This window comes from Eleutherodactylus coqui, chromosome 11 (genome assembly GCF_035609145.1).
Source record: "Eleutherodactylus coqui strain aEleCoq1 chromosome 11, aEleCoq1.hap1, whole genome shotgun sequence".
Lineage (NCBI taxonomy): Eukaryota > Metazoa > Chordata > Amphibia > Anura > Eleutherodactylidae > Eleutherodactylus > Eleutherodactylus coqui.
The window spans coordinates 4,960,161-4,975,615 of NC_089847.1; the positions used below are offsets into that span (position 1 = coordinate 4,960,161).

A 15,455-nucleotide genomic window follows, 5' to 3' on the forward strand; every position below is an offset into this window, starting at 1 on the left:
CTCCTCTTCCCTCCTCTCCTCTCCTCCTCTCTCCCTCCCTCTCTCTTCCCCCCCTCTCCCCTCTCTCCTCTCCCCTCTTCCCTCTCTCATCCCCTCTTCCCCTCTCTCATCCCCCTCTTCCCCTCTTCCCCTCTCTCCTCCCCCTCTTCCCTCCTCCCCTCTTCCCCTCTCTCCTCCCCCTCTTCCCCTCTCTCTCCCCTCTCCCCTCTCTCCTTCCCCTCTTCCCCTCTGTCCTCCCCTCTTCCCCTCTCCTCCCCCTCTTCCCTCTCTCCTCCCCTCTTCCCCTCTCTCCTCCCCCTCATCCCCTCTCTCCTCCCCCTCTTCCCCTCTCTCCTCCCCCTCTCTCCTCCTCTCCCCTCTCTCCTCCCCTCTTCCCCTCCTCCCCTCTCCTCCCCTCTTCCCCTCTCTCCTCCCCTCTCCCCTCTCTCCCTCCCTCCCCTCTTCCCCTCTTCCCCTCCTCCCCTCTTCCCCTCTCTCTCCCCCTCTTTCCCCTCTCCCTCTCTCCTCCCCCTCTTCCCTCTCTCCTCCCCCTCTTCCCCTCTCTCCTCCCCCTCTTCCCCTCTCTCCTCCCCTCTTCCCTTCTTCCCCCCCCTCCTCCCCCTCTTCCCTCCCCCTCCTCCCCTCCTCCTCTTCCCTCCCCCTCCTCCCCTCCTCCTCTTCCCCTCTTCCCTCCCCTCCTCCTCTTCTCCTCTTCCCTCCCCCTCCTCCCCTCCTCCTCTTCCCCTCTTCCCTCCCCTCCTCCTCTTCCCCTCTTCCCTCCCCCTCCTCCCCTCCTCCTCTTCCCCTCCCCCTCTTCCCCTCTCTCCTCCCCCTCTTCCCCTCTTCCCCTCTTTCCTCCCCCTCTTCCCCCTCTTCCCTCTCTTCTCCCCCTCTTCCCCTCGTCCCCTCTCCCTCCCCCTCTTCCTTCCTCCCTCCCCCTCTTCCCTCCCCCTCCCCCTCTTCCCCTCTCCCCTCCCCCTCTTCCCTCTCCCCTCCCCCTCTTCGCCTCTTCCCTCTCCCTCTTCCTCCCCTCCTCCCTCCTCCTCTTCCCCTCTCCCCTCCTCCTTCCCTTCTCCCCTCCTCTTCCCCTCTTCCCCTCTCTCCTTCCCCTCTTCCCCTCTCTCCTTCCCCTCTTCCCCTCTCTCCTTCCCCTCTTCCCCTCTCTCCTTCCCCTCTTCCCCTCTCTCCTTCCCCTCTTCCCCTCTTCCCTCTCTCCTTCCCCTCTTCCCCTCTCTCCTTCCCCTTTTTCCCTCTCTCCTTCCCTTTTTCCCTCTCTCCTTCCCCTTTTTCCCTCTCTCCTTCCCCTCTTCCCCTCTCTCCTTCCCATCTTCCCCTCTCTCCTTCCCTCCCCCTCTCTCCTTCCCCTCTCCCCTCTCTCCTTCCCCTCTTCCCCTCTCTCCTTCCCCTCTCTCCTTCCCCTCTTCCCCTCTCTCCTCCCCCTCTTCCTCCTCCCCTCTCCCCTCCCCCTCCTCCGCTCTCCCTCCCCTCCTCCCCTCTCCCCTACCCCTCTTCCCCCTCTTCCCCCTCTTCCCCCCTCTCCTTCCCCTCTTCCCCTCTCTCCTTCCCCTCTTCCCCTCTCTCCTCCCCCTCTTCCCCTCTTCCTCCTCCCCCCCCTCCTCCCCTCTCCCCTCCCCCTCCTCCCCTCTCCCCTTCCCCCTCTTCCCCCTCTTCCCCCTCTTCCCCCCTCTTCCCCCCTCTCCTTCCCCTCTTCCCCTCTTCCCCTCTCTCCTTCCCCTCTTCCCCTCTCTCCTCCCCCTCTTCCCCTCTTCCCTCCCCCTCCTCCCCTCTTCCCTCCCCCTCCTCCTCTTCCCCTCTTCCCTCCCCATCCTCCCCTCCTCCTCTTCCCCTCTTCCCTCCTCCTCTTCCCCTCTTCCCTCCCATCCTCCCCTCCTCCTCTTCCCTCCTCATCCTCCCCTCCTCCTCTTCCCCTCTTCCCTCCCCCTCCTCCCCTCCCCTCCTCCCCTCCTCCTCTTCCCCTCCCCCTCTTCCCCTCTTCCCCTCTTTCCCTCTCTCCTCCCCCTCTTCCCCTCTTCCCCTCCCCCTCTCCCCCTCTCCCCCTCTCCCCCTCTTCCCCCCTCTTCCCTCTCTTCCCCCCTCTTCCCTCTCTTCCCCCCTCTTCCCTCTCTTCCCCCCTCTTCCCCCCTCTTCCCCCTCTCCCCCTCTTCCCCCTCTTCGCCTCTTCGCCTCTTCCCCTCCCCCTCTTCCCCTCTCCCCTCCCCCTCCTCCCCTCCCCCTCTCTCCTTCCCCTCTTCCCCCTCTTCCCCCTCTTTCCCCTCTTTCCCCTCTTTCCCCTCTTCCTCCTCTTGCCTTCCCTTTCTCCCCTCCTCCCCTCCCCCTCCTCCCCTCCCCCTCTCTCCTTCCCCTCTTCCCCTCTTTCCCCTCTTTCCCTCTTCCTCCTCTTGCCTCCCTTTCTTCCCCTCCTCCTCTCCCCTCCTCCCCTCTCCCCTCTCCCCTCCCCCTCCTCCCCTCCCCCTCCTCCTCCTCCCCTCTCCCCTCCTCCTCTTCTCCTCCTCCTTCTTTTCCTTCTCTTCTCTTCCTCCTTCTCTTTCCCCTCCCTCTTCCTCCTTCTCTTTCCCCTCCCTCTTCCTCCTTCTCTTCCCCTCCCTCCTCCTCCTTCTCTTTCCCCTCCCTCCTCCTCCTTCTCTTTCCCCTCCCTCCTCCTCCTTCTCTTTCCCTCCCTCTCCTCCTTCTCTTTCCCCTCCCTCCTCCTCCTTCTCTTTCCCCTCCCTCCTCCTCCTTCTCTTTCCCCTCCCTCCTCCTCCTCCAATGTGCTGTACGGCACTGGAGTATCCGGAGGGGCTGTGACCTCTGACTCTTGTCCTGCTGCATCTCGGCTCCTCACATGGTAATGTGATTGCAAAAAAGAGCAAATACTGATAGGTTCAGGTCCGGTGTTGTTGCCACCAGGGAAGCTGATTCACCTCCAGCGGCCGGTACGCTCTCTACAAACACAGAATCCTGGTCCGTCGCCTCTGCATCAGGGTGCTGGGACTGATGGTTTTCCTCTTTTGAGGCGCTTCCCTTTGGCCAATTTCTTTTTTAACTGCGCTTTATTTGTCACATAAGTTTGTACGGTACAGAAAATAAGGATAAAAGGTTATCAGGAATGAGTCATACGACATAGTAAATTATACATTAATGCTCAGTACAAAATGGGTGAACATAAGTGTTGTTTTTAAGAAAAATTAGCAATTACAGCTAGACTTTATTTCCATGAACTGTATCCTCTGATTTTGATACGGTAGAAACTCTCTATATTGTTTGTATCCAGAATATAAAATAAAACAAAACCGATTAAACTGAAGCAGTCGGTGCTGGGAGTATCATTTCTACTGAAGCTCTGTTTATTTTGTAGGTAGCATGGAGTAGGCCTCTAACCACGGGCCGCAGATCCTCTGGTGCTTATTAGAGACTTTACTAGCTGGATGCATTGCGTAATCGAGGGTGGTTCTGTAGCCATCCAGTTCTTGGCCACCACTTTACGTGCTAAGAAAGGTGCTTCTTTAAGAAATATGGAGATATGCTTTGGCCATAGCTCTTCTTCCAGTAGTCCAAATAGGATTATTTTTGGGTCTAAATTTATGTTGTAGGGGGATACTAGAAGCTGATTTATACGGGAGATTGCGTTGGACCGGAAGGCCTTGATAAGTGAGCAGTTCCAAATCAAATGCCAAAAGTTCGCGTCAGGTGGCGACATCTGTGGCAAGAGTTTGAGTGAGTGTTTCCTATTTTAAATAAGCAGCTAGAAGTGAGGTATGATTGATGGATGATGTATAGTTGGATCAATTTATTGTTTATAGCGGGACAGACCGACAAATGGGCCTCCTCTACTTCTGCCCACTCTACAAGTGTTAAGGATGGAATGCAAAGTTTCCATTTGTCGAAGACGGGAAGTGGGTTGAAGCTTAGTTTTGCTGAGAGTAGATGTGTATATAGTGTTGAGATCAAACCTTTGGGGCCCTGTGATCTTAGAATACCAATTGTAGGGAACTTTGAAATTTGGGTAGAGCTCAGGGGGAATTGGGTGTTTAGTGCGTGTCTCAATTGAAAGAATCTGAATAATTGCAAGTGTGGAGTTTGGAGCTGTTCACACAGATGGGTAAACATAGGGAACACTCCATCATTGTATATATCTCCTAGTGTGGTGACTCCGAGGTTGGTCCAATATTGAGTATCTGGAATGGAGAGTAAGGCTGTTAGGCTGGGGTTATCCCAAAGGGGAAGGTCCGACATCACATCTCGGAACCTTTGGAGTGATTTGACTTCCCTCCAGACACTAAGCGCCAGCCTATGTAGTGCTAAAGTTTCAGATGGGTTGGTGCATTTTGGAAATTCTAAATTGTTTAGTAGATTATTTCCCGTTACTTGCTTCGCCAAATATTGATCTGCGGTGGGCATCTCCTGGCTTAGGAACCACGGCTGGATATTCTGCAGCTATCCTGCGAGGTAATACAACCGGAGGTCTGGGAGGGCCATTCCGGCTCGATCTTTCGGCCTTTGCAGCGATGCAAGACTCGATTTAGAACGAGTGGAGTTCCATATAAATGATGTAATAAGGGAGATAAAAGATTGAAAGAACCATTTTGGGACATGTAGTGGCATATGCTGTAGTATGTATAGGCATTTAGGCTGGATAGCCATTTTGACCAGGTTTATACGGCCCGCAACTGATAACTGCAGTTTAGCCCATTTCTTAAATTTATGTCTTAGGGTTTCTTGTAGAGGAATGATATTGTCCTCTATAGCATCATGATAGTCACATGACATAATTATTCCCAAATATCTAAATCTAGAGACTACTGCCAGGTCATATCTAGTAACGCAGGGGTCGATTTTAGGGTTAAGGTCCATGTATATAATTGTAGATTTAGTCCAATTTATGTGTAGTCCGGAGAATTGAGAAAATTTGTCTATATGGGACATAGCCTGTGGGAAGGAGGTGTTGGGGTTTGACGGAAAAAGAATGGTGTCGTCTGCATACAGGCTCACTTTGCTCTCGAGTCCCCCCCATTTAATGCCCGTCACAGTAGTCGAGGATCGCCAAGGCTTCTATGGCTATGGCAAACAGAGCTGGGGATAAGGGGCATCCTTGACGGGTGCCTTTCGTGTGCGGAAAATTAGCCGAGGGGACGCCATTTACTATCACGTTGGCCTTTGGGGACTTATATCATTTTAATCCATTGTCTGAATATGGGGCCGAATCCGAAACGGGTTAGACAGGCCTCTAAGAAGTTCCACTCCAGGGAGTCAAAGGCTTTTTTCATGTCCAGTGACACGAGAGCCCAGGGCATGTTGTATTGTCTGCCTAGTTAAATGGCCGTTTGTACCTTGCGAATATTGATCGTGGTGGACTTCCCTGGCATGAAGCCTGTCTGATCGGGGTGTATGATGGATAAAAATACTTGGTTCAGTCTGGTGGCCAGAATTTTGGTTAGGATTTTATAGTCCGCATTTACTAGTGAAACAGGGTGGTAGTTGGGTCTTTGTCGGGTTTTAATATAACTATGATTGACGCTTCATATAGGGAAGGAGGAAGGGATTTTCCTAATAGGGCCTGGTGTAGGGTTTCGTGTAGGAGTGGGATTAGTTGGTCCCTGTATTTCCGATATATTTCTATCGGGAGGCCATCGGGGCCGGCGGACTTATTAAGTGCCATGTCATTAATAGTGAACTGGATTTCCTCTGCTGTAATTGAGGCTTCTAGAAGTTCTACTTGTTCGGCGGAGAGTGTTGGGAATATTAGGTCTTGTAAGTAGTTAAGGATATCAAGGGAAGATTTGTCTGAGGAGGATTTATAGAGGTCTGCGTAATCCTCCTTGAAGCGGGCAGTTATAGATTGTGCGTCTGTGAGTTCTGTGCCCTGCATAGTTTTGATTTTCAGGATGGTGTTGGCTTGGTTTTCCCGTTTAATCAGGTTTGCCAGTAGATGGCTGGATTGGTTGCCTAGTTCAAAGTAGTGCTGTTTCATAAAGAATAGTTTTCGTTTAGTTTTTATGTATATTTGATGCTTATAAAGACGGGTTTGGCCAAGCCAATTTGCTCTATTGGAGTCTGTAGGGTTGGAGATATATATTTTTTCGGCTTCTGATGTTTGGATCTCGAGCTCTTTGTCAATTTGGGATGTTGATTTTTTTATGCAAGAAATAGCTGCTTTGAGACATCCTCTAAGGTCTGCCTTAACGGTATCCCATTTCAGGGCATAGTGAGTGTTACCGTCGTGAGCCTCTAGAAACATTGATATGTGGATTGGCGTTTGGTCATTAGATTTTAGGAGTTTGAGCCAGAATGGATGTATTTTCCAAGTAGGGACGAACTTGAGGCTGGGGAATTAAAGAGTTAGCAATATTGGGCTATGACCAGATATGCCTCGCGGGCAGTGGGTTATGTCAGAGATATAAAGTGCCATCGCTGAGGAGGATAACATATAGTCGATTCTTGACAGCGTATTATGGCCTGTGGAGTGGCAAGTGTATTCGAGGGTATCGGGGTGTCTCGAGCGCCAGAGGTCTACCCAGCCTACACTTTCGAAGAGTTGCTGCATAGAGGAGCTATCTGTAGTGTGGGGTCCGGGGGACGGATGGAATCTATCTTTTGTTGGGTTCATTACCCGATTTAAAGTCGCCCATGCAGATGACGTATGCCGAGGGGAACTGATGAGCGAATGTTATTGCTGCCTGTATAAGGTGAAGGTTATTGTGAGGTGGGTTGTATATGCATAGAATGACGTAGGGTTTAGAGTCGATTTCGGCATATACAAATACGAATCTGACGTCGGGGTCTCTTTTGATAGTTATGGGGTTCCATCTTAGTGGTTTGTGGATAAGAAGTGAAACCCCTCTGGAGAGAGAAGTATGAAAGGAGTGACATGTCCACGGCACCCACGGTTTTTTGAGAGAGTCAGCTTTATCTATAGTGAGGTGAGTCTCCTGCAGGCCCACGATGTGAGGGTTAAATTGTTTAATGTAAGAGAAGACTGCCTTACGCTTGTTAGCGGTGCCCAGGCCTCTCACGTTCCAGCTAAAGCAGGTCAATGGCGTTGGGAAATATCATGACATGTGGCTTTATTGGGTGTTTCAAATAAGAGGGTATATTTTTTGTATTGAGGGGGGGGGGGGGGATTATTCCAGCACAGACTTACTTGTAACTTAACTAAAACACTTTTATAACAGCTTGAACAATTAACAGTTGACATTCCGGCTAACACGAATGTATCGCGGGTGTCTAAGAAAGAGATAAGCTACAATCTGGTTGAGAGTAGCTGTTGTTGCGAGTAGGGGATATTCCACTGGCCTATAGGGGATTAATTCCAGACATCAAGTCGTGGGCCATTACCGCTACGGCGGTTGCCCGGTCACAGGTCCTTAATTCGGGATTAGCATGAAACTAGAGGAGGGACAAAGCTCCACAATTTAACCCTTTATAGTATCTCCTATAGGCCAATGGATCATGTGCCCAGATGCTCTTTAGAGGATTTACATGATCATAAATCGCTGCACAGGGCTATTCAGCATCGGATGATACAGGATGCATGCGGAGCCACTCCGTGGCTTCAGCAGGGGAGTGTAGAAAGATAACTTTATCATTTTCTACAATCCGTAGGCGAGCTGGGTATGCCATGGGATATGGAATGCCTCTGTCCCCAAGCTTCTTCTTAATGTCCATATAGGAGGCTTTCTGTTTCTGCAGAAAAATCAGGTAAAATAGAGATCACCGAGTTATTATATTTAAGGGGGCCTTTCAGTCTGGCCTGACGCAATGCTGCGTCTCGGTCCCTCCAGTTCAGGATTCTTGCCAGAAACGGACGCGGCGGGGCGCCCGGTGGCGGCAATTTAGTCGGGACACGGTGGGCTCTTTCTACCGTGAAGGAGGCAGAGAAGATGTCGTCGCCTAACGTAGACTTAAGCCAGTTTTCTGTGAACAATTCTGGTTAAGAGCCCTCTACTCTCTCCGGGAGACCTATTATGCGTAAGTCATTGCGGCGTAGACGGTTTTCCAAGTCGTCTGCTTTAGATTGACAAAATTCTGCCTGTCTCACGGCTTTCTGGACCGCCTTTGGGAGCGGGTGTAGGATGTCTTCTACACTAGAGATTCGATCTTCCATTTCGTGAATCCTGCCCCGTATGTTCTGTAAGTCTTGTCTTAATAAAGTGACATCTGATTTAACGTCATCTATTTTCCCGATAAGAGAGGATTTGCGGGTCTTTATTGCTTCTAGTAGTTGGCGCATTGTAGGTTCTGAGGTTTGCCCCGAGTCGGTTTCATTGTCTCTGTCCTGTACAGACCGGGACGAGCGCGGTGTATGATCAGTCCCCTCGGCGCGAGAGAATTCTTTCAATTTCTCCGCAGCGGTGCAGCCTTTAGCTGGAGTACTCATGGTAAATGGTTGTGTGATAAGGGCTGTTAGCGGGATACACACTAGCGTTACTATGTTACCCCCGTTTGACTTTTAGGACTGTCCGTATTGCTCCTTATAGGTTTTGAAGGTTAAACTGGGGTATAGAGTAGAGACTCAGATCAACTTTTAAGATGGGTAACGTCAGACTTGTTCCTCCGCGGTATAACAGAAAAGTAAGGGCGATTCAATGTTACCCTATGTCCTCTGCTATGGGGGCTGTATAGGGTGCAGGCTATTTATGAAGCCAATGTTGCGGGTCCTAGCTGAGTCAGTCGGGGCAGGGGAGCTTCTCAGGCTAAGGTAGCAGAGTGAATGAGGTGCCACTGGGTATGCTGCCACCTTATGGAGGGTCAGCAGTAGCAGTCTCTGCTCCTAATCGTGGCCACGAAATGGCAGCCGGTATCAGGGGGAGGGGGGATTACCCCGATGTGTATGTGGGGCTTATTCAGGATTTTTCAGTCTTTGCCCAATTCCCCCGTCAGATGGCTTACTTGTTGCTGGCTCCTGTTGGGGTCAGAGTCCAGTCCCGTCTCTCCTCGCTCAGCCAGGGGGTCTCTGGAGGTGCGTCGTCCGGATCTCTGAGCTGCGGTTCCCGCTGGGGGGTCTCCGTGCGTCCGGGTCTTCTGAGCAGGTGCAACAGTCATAATCCGAACAGCCCTATCTGCCGGTCCAGAGGTCAGGCGAAAGGCAGAACACTCACTGCGCGCCAGCAGAGGCAGGGAGCGGTGCACAGCGGAGGTCCAGCTGGATGCGCCCGGCTCGGCCTCAGGCTCAGGACTATAGATGGCAGTGAAGGGGTGTTGGAGCGCGGACCGGCTCCCGCTCGCTGGCGCAGGTCTTCTGGCGGGAGATGAAGCGCCTATATAGGTAAGGAGCTGCACTTAGCTGGAACCCAGCGGGGCTTGTCGGGCGCCGGTCACAGGCTCAGGGTTGTAGGCGGCAATGTAGGGGTGTTGGCTCAGCGCTCGTCTGATGCAGGTCGCTCAGGAGGGAGGTGGGCTTCTCAATTCGGGCCAGCCACTGCAGCAGGATCAGCAAGAGGTACTCAGCTTGTCCGGTGAGCAAGTTTAGGAAGTGAGACCAGGATAAACTCAGGATATTTAGATCTCCTGGGGAGCTTCACTCACACGCGACCGTCCATCTTGGTCGCTGGCCACGCCCCCCGTTTGGCCAATTTCATGCTCAGCCTCTTCAGTGGTTCAAGTGGGCCAAGTCCATGAGTTCCTTGGATTGTAGATCCAAGCACCTCTGAAACCGCAGCGCTCACTTCGTTAGCGGCTGAACTCCCCACAGATCCAGCTAGGGCGCTCCTTTCTGACCCTTCATTGGCAGGTACTCCCCACGGATGCCAGGCTTTTGGGGTGGGGAGTCATGTTGCAGAATCTCAGTACAGGGTGCAAGAACCCGCTCTGCCAGTTAAATGTGTTGGAACTTTGGGCGATTCTCCGGTCGCTTCATCATTTTGCCCCCCAGCTGATGGGCGGCCCAGTTCGGGTTCAAACCGACAATGTGCAACCATCGTGTACATAAACCACCAAGGCAGAACCCACAGCATGAGGACCATGGCAGAAGTGGTGAAAATCTTAGGTTGCGGGTACACTCAGCGGTGCAAATACCAGGAGTGGACAACTGGATAGCCGACTTACACTACCTGCATGCATCCTGATATACCTTCCCACCCCCAAGGGGCTGCTCTGGAACATCCTGGATCAAAGCTGTGCCGCCCAATGGACGAGACGAGAAAGACATCTTAGGGTTAGTACAAAAGTCTTTTTATAAATGTGCCCCAATGTGATGTACACCCTGACTGGGGGGACTACCCCTTACCTTAACTTGCTCCGAACCATAATGATAACCATAATAATAATAATAATAATAATAATAATAATAAAGACACAACATACCTTGCTGGCATTAATTTTGGGGGAAGGCCACAGCTTTATTAACTTTTATAAACCAAACATTATTAACTTTTATTCCTATATCTTCCCATGCCTAAAACGTTCTTGTAAACATGTTAAAGTTCAGGAATAGTAACCAGACGTGAGAAGGCCCCTGAACGGCCTGTAAACGCCTTCCTTCCCCAGCTGGCATGGAAAGTTCAACTACCGCCACGAAGGATGCAGCGTAACTTTACGCTGTACTCCGCCCCCCACATGCCAGCGACAGAGCCGCCTCCACCCCATCCTGAAGTCCTGAAAGGAATGTGTCCATTCCAATATCACTGAGGTGCACCCCGTCGCACCTCATCATCCCTGGCTCCCTCCTCTCCAACTCCCAGTGCCTCACTGCTACCCCACCTAACCATCTAACAAATTTCGACATTTTAAAATTAATGCTTCTCCTCACCCTCTCAATCGCTTCCGCGTCCCTCGCTTCTTTCCAAAATCTTCTCGCAACGATATCTGACCAAACTAGTATAACATTTTTAAAAAACTTCTTAAAACGAACCATATCCTCCTTCTTTAATGCCGTTAGCTCCGCTACCTTCATTCTTCCTAAATCATTCCCTCCGGCATGAATAACTAAAATCACCTTCTCCGGAGACCATCTGCTGATACACAGGATTTCGTGGAGCAGCCTGGCCCATTGTAAACCCCTAACCCGTGCCATCGCACTTGTGCTTCTTGTAATCCAAGGTTCGCACCCACGGGCCTTGCCCGCGCTCTTTTCTAGGCCCAATATATATAGGAATGGCCGACCAACCAAAACGTCCAGCCTGATTCTGTAAAGGAAAACAAAAGAAAGCACCAAACACACCAAACCAAAATTATTTACTCGGGAGTTATTACAGCACCCTCAGATCCGGTCGAACATAAGACCTGTAGGCCTCCGACCTCCACCGACTCACCCTCTTTACCTCTTCCCCTTTTAGGCCGCAAGCAAAAGCTGACGTCGCTGCGCCAATTCTAAAAGAATGCGTGCCGAAATCGCTTGGCTTGAAGCCTAGCTTAGCCAGGCATGCGCGCATGACTGCCCAGAACTGAAATTTCGTTAACGGAGAGCCTGACGCATGCGCTAACAGAGGACCCGATCCTCTGTGCGTTTTCATAAAGCCTCTAAGCAGGGCTACTGGGCACCATCCGGATCCTATAGCTGCTATACGCAGCCATAGACATCCGTTTTGGACTTTCTGATGCAGAGTTTTACGTCCTGTTCGCCGAAGAGGACGTCTGCAAAAAGCAGCCCACCCTGTCTCCTCCTGCTGGGGGATACTAGCTCCCCCAGCCGCAGCGCCGCGAAAAAAGCCAACGAAAAAGCTGCCCGAAACAACGCCACCTCCTGGTCGTTACTGCAGACCAAGCCCAACGCTTCCAGCATTGCTCCCAATAATTCAAAGGTTATAGACCGTCTGCCGTCTCTAGACGACTTCTCCTTCTTCCAGCCCTTGACTATCTGCCCAAAGACGAAATCTTTGGTTAAATCGCGTGCGCCATGAAGTTTGAGCAAAAAGCCTATAGCCGTCAGATGCTTCCGTGCCGCGTCCGCCGACGCGCCCCGTTTTCGCAGGTCCGTTAACATATCTAGCGTCACTACTCTGGCCTGTTCTCCATCGGGAAATTGACCCCCTGCTGCCGCTATCCATGTTCCCCAAATATTATTATACCGCTTCCATGTTGATTCTGCCACTGAGTTGCGAATCAGCATTAGGAGCTCTCTTCTACTATCTCCCACAAGAAAGCCGGGCAACGTACCCCCTCGACGTCCGCCGTCGGGTGCAACTCCCTGAAGCTCTCCATCTGGAAACGAGAAAGAGCGTCAGCAGTTCTATTAAGGATACCCGGCACGTGTCTTGCCTTCAATTTCACGTTAAACTGCAAACATCTTAAAACCAAATGGCGAAGCACCGCCAAGACCAATAAAGATGAAGAAGACTGCTTGTTCACAGCTCTGACCACCGTCTGATTATCAGACCAAAAACAGATGTTTTTGTTCTCCAATCTCGCTCCCCATATCTCCATGGCCACCATCAAGGGGAAAATTTCCAATAGCGCAATGTTCTTCACCCACCGTCTGGACACCCACTCCGCCGGCCATGGAGCGTTACACCAACTTTCTCCAGTATGACTCCAAAACCACAAACACCCGATGCATCTGCAAAAAGGGACAGCTTCTCGTTCGTTACTTCCGCCGATTGGCAAATAACCTGACCGTTAAAAGTCTGGAGAAAAATCTGCCATACGTGTAGGTCCGCCCGGATACCTTTCGTCACTCTGACGAAATGATGTTTTTCTCTAACCCCCGTCGTTGCCAGCGATAGACGCCTAGCGAACGGGCGGCCCATGGGAATGACCCGACAAGCGAAGTTCAGCAAACCCGTCAACACTTGAAACTGGTGCAGTGTGGCTTTCCGCGAACTGCCAACCATTTCTACCGCTTGCCGCAACCTCGCCACTTTATCCTCCGGCAGCCGAAAAACCATTTCGCTAGAGTCTATCTCTATGCCTAAGAAGGTGAGGCACGACGAAGGACCGACCGTTTTTTCCCGCGACAGCGGGACGCCCGCCTTCTCCATCAGGGCCTGAAATGACGAGAGTAGAAAACCGCATACCTCTTACCCCGACGGTCCAACAAACAGAAAATCGTCTAGATAGTGAAGTGCCGATGAGATGCCCGTCTCGAATCTCAACATCCATTCCAAAAAGGAACTAAAGACCTCGAAATAGTAGCACGAGATGGAGCAGCCCATGGGCAGGCACATATCCACAAAATACAACCCGTCGACCCGGCAGCCCAAAAGATGGAAACAATCGGGGTGCACCGGAAGCAGCCGAAAGGCTGATTCAATATCCGCCTTCGCCAGCAGAGCTCCGGGACCTGCCTGCCGCTCCAGGTCTATCGCCCTGTCGAACGACGTATATGACACCGCAGCCTGTTCTTTAGATATCCCGTCGTTGACCGAATCACCGGTTGGGAAAGACAGGTGATGGATAAGCCGGAACTTGCCAGCTTCCCTCTTCGGGACCAAACCCAATGGAGAAACCCGCAAATTCTCGAACGGCGGCTCCCTGAAAGGACCCGCCATGCGACCAAGATCTACTTCTTTTAGCAGTTTATCCATCACCACACTCTTGTTGTCGCGCGCCGATTTTAAGTTGCGGCTAAGCGTAAGGGCCGAACCCGGGACGTGAGGAATGACGAAACCAGAAGTAAAACCCGCTTTAAGCAGATTTGCCTCCTGCTTCCTGTGGTACCTGGCGAACCACCAATCCAGGTACCGGATGCTCACTGGGGTTGTTCCCCGCCGCGGGCACGGCTGGGACCGTCGTTGTCTTTTGACGTCTAAAGCAGCGTACCGCTGCATGCACTCCTCCACAGAAAGAACACTCATGCCGAAATTTGCATGAGGCAAGGAACCGGCAGTGTCCTTCATTGAAAGGCAAACAGGAACCCGAGGGCTTGTGCACCACAGGTGCCTGCTGTCCCGTGCTGGCTCCTGTGGTGGTTCCTGGAAAAAACGTTTTGGGAGGTTTCTGTGCTAGGATCAGTTGGATCCAGGCATCAGTCGCCTTTGTAGCCCAACTGACATTCTTCACTCCGGAAATACGTCGACGAAAATCCTCATCATAACGCCACCAAGCCGAACCTCCCTGCAGCTTGTAGGCGCTGTGTATGGTATTAATGTATACCAGCAGCTCCGGACCTTTCTGCGGATGCTGCTGGCAAACAACGTGGGCTAGAGTCAGAATAGCTTGCAACCAATTGCTGAACGTTTTTGCGATTTTGGGTTTTTTGTCGCTGCCCCGTTCCGAAAAACGTTCCTTATCAACCGCGACATGCTCAACAGCTATGGAACGCTTCACGAATTTGCGTGTCATCCTTGCACAGGGGCCATGCTAATCTTCTCTGTATCGTTCCAATTTTAGTATATGTGCTGCCGAAGCGAGCACACAGTAATGACCAAATATCGACATAACAACCATTCCTTATTTTTTCCAACACTTCCTCCGCGAGGCCCACACCCAGCGGGGCCATGCCACAAAATAGCAAATCCGCAAACCTCAAACCATCTTTACCAAGCTCTTCGCTTGTCCCGCTCGCCTCTACAGATGAAGCCCCGGGTGCGTGAGCCAACAAACCAACCTCAGGCGAGCCTCGGCTCCCCGGATGAGCATAGGACACTGGAAGTCCTTTTTTATCAAACTGCTTAACCAGCGCCTTTAGCGCTACCATGAAATCATTACCACCGGGCGATGCAGTGCCCCAGACTTTACCACATGCTGGCTCACCCGCTCTGTCGTCCTCCGGCCTTGCCAAGGGATAAACGGGGGCGGGTGGTCTTGCTCTATGAACCATCGGACTCTGAGCCGTGTGTCGTACCAGAGCCCTGTTGTGGGCGACACCACGGTTTCCTGGGCTCCGTGCGTCTGAAGCCCCGCAGGCTGCAATCGCCTCGCGTTGCCTGCCGCTACGGCTGGCTCGCCTAATATCTGCGGAAGAAGCCGGGGACACATGAAAAGTGGACCGCGGAGCCCAAGCCTCTAGCACTTGGCTGCTACGCCCGCTGCTGTGCATCCCCGCTTCTGCACGCTTGTGTTGGCCCACGCGAGGGGTTCTACCGCAGCTGGCGCATTCGTCGCCTGAAGATGGCGCCGAAGAGTTGGATTGTGTCTCCTTTCCCACCCTTCTCCCGCCTGCTGCACCGTGTACCGATACCGCCCGCTCCCCCCTGGCGTATGCTCCCAACTCTGCCTCTTCGTCCCTAGGATCCGTGCGAGGTACAGTAAAGCGATAGGCGTTTTCCCTCGCACGCCCCCCCCCCCCCCCCCACAAAACCCTCTATTCGCTTTTCCAGCTGTGTGCGCCATGTGCCGCCTACTGGCAGCCGCTGTTGCCTGGGACGCTGCGTCCCGCTGCACTCTGGGAGAAAGCCCGCGAGCGGCCTGCTCCATGCTGCTGCTGCTGCTCCCCGCACTACTCTCTCTCCCCCCCCTCCACCCCCCCGCTACTGACCGCTGGCCGCGCGCTCTCAACGGCTCCTCCGGTGGCCGTTTTGCTCCTCTGCCTCCTTCTCCGCACCTCCTCCGGTTCCGGGCTGTAAGGGGACTCACTCCCGTAGCCCCCGCTGCTCCTGCGGCAA

The 15,455-nt window shown here is 52.5% G+C and overlaps 1 non-coding gene across 1 annotated transcript; it reads right to left on the reverse strand.

Annotated features, from left to right (window-relative positions):
* Positions 1–14,158: 14,158 nt before the first annotated feature.
* Positions 14,159–14,265, reverse strand: LOC136582912 (U6 spliceosomal RNA). The gene has a single exon (XR_010787239.1). It is a non-coding gene; the product is annotated as a U6 spliceosomal RNA (small nuclear RNA).
* Between the last annotated feature and the right edge of the window lie 1,190 nt (positions 14,266–15,455).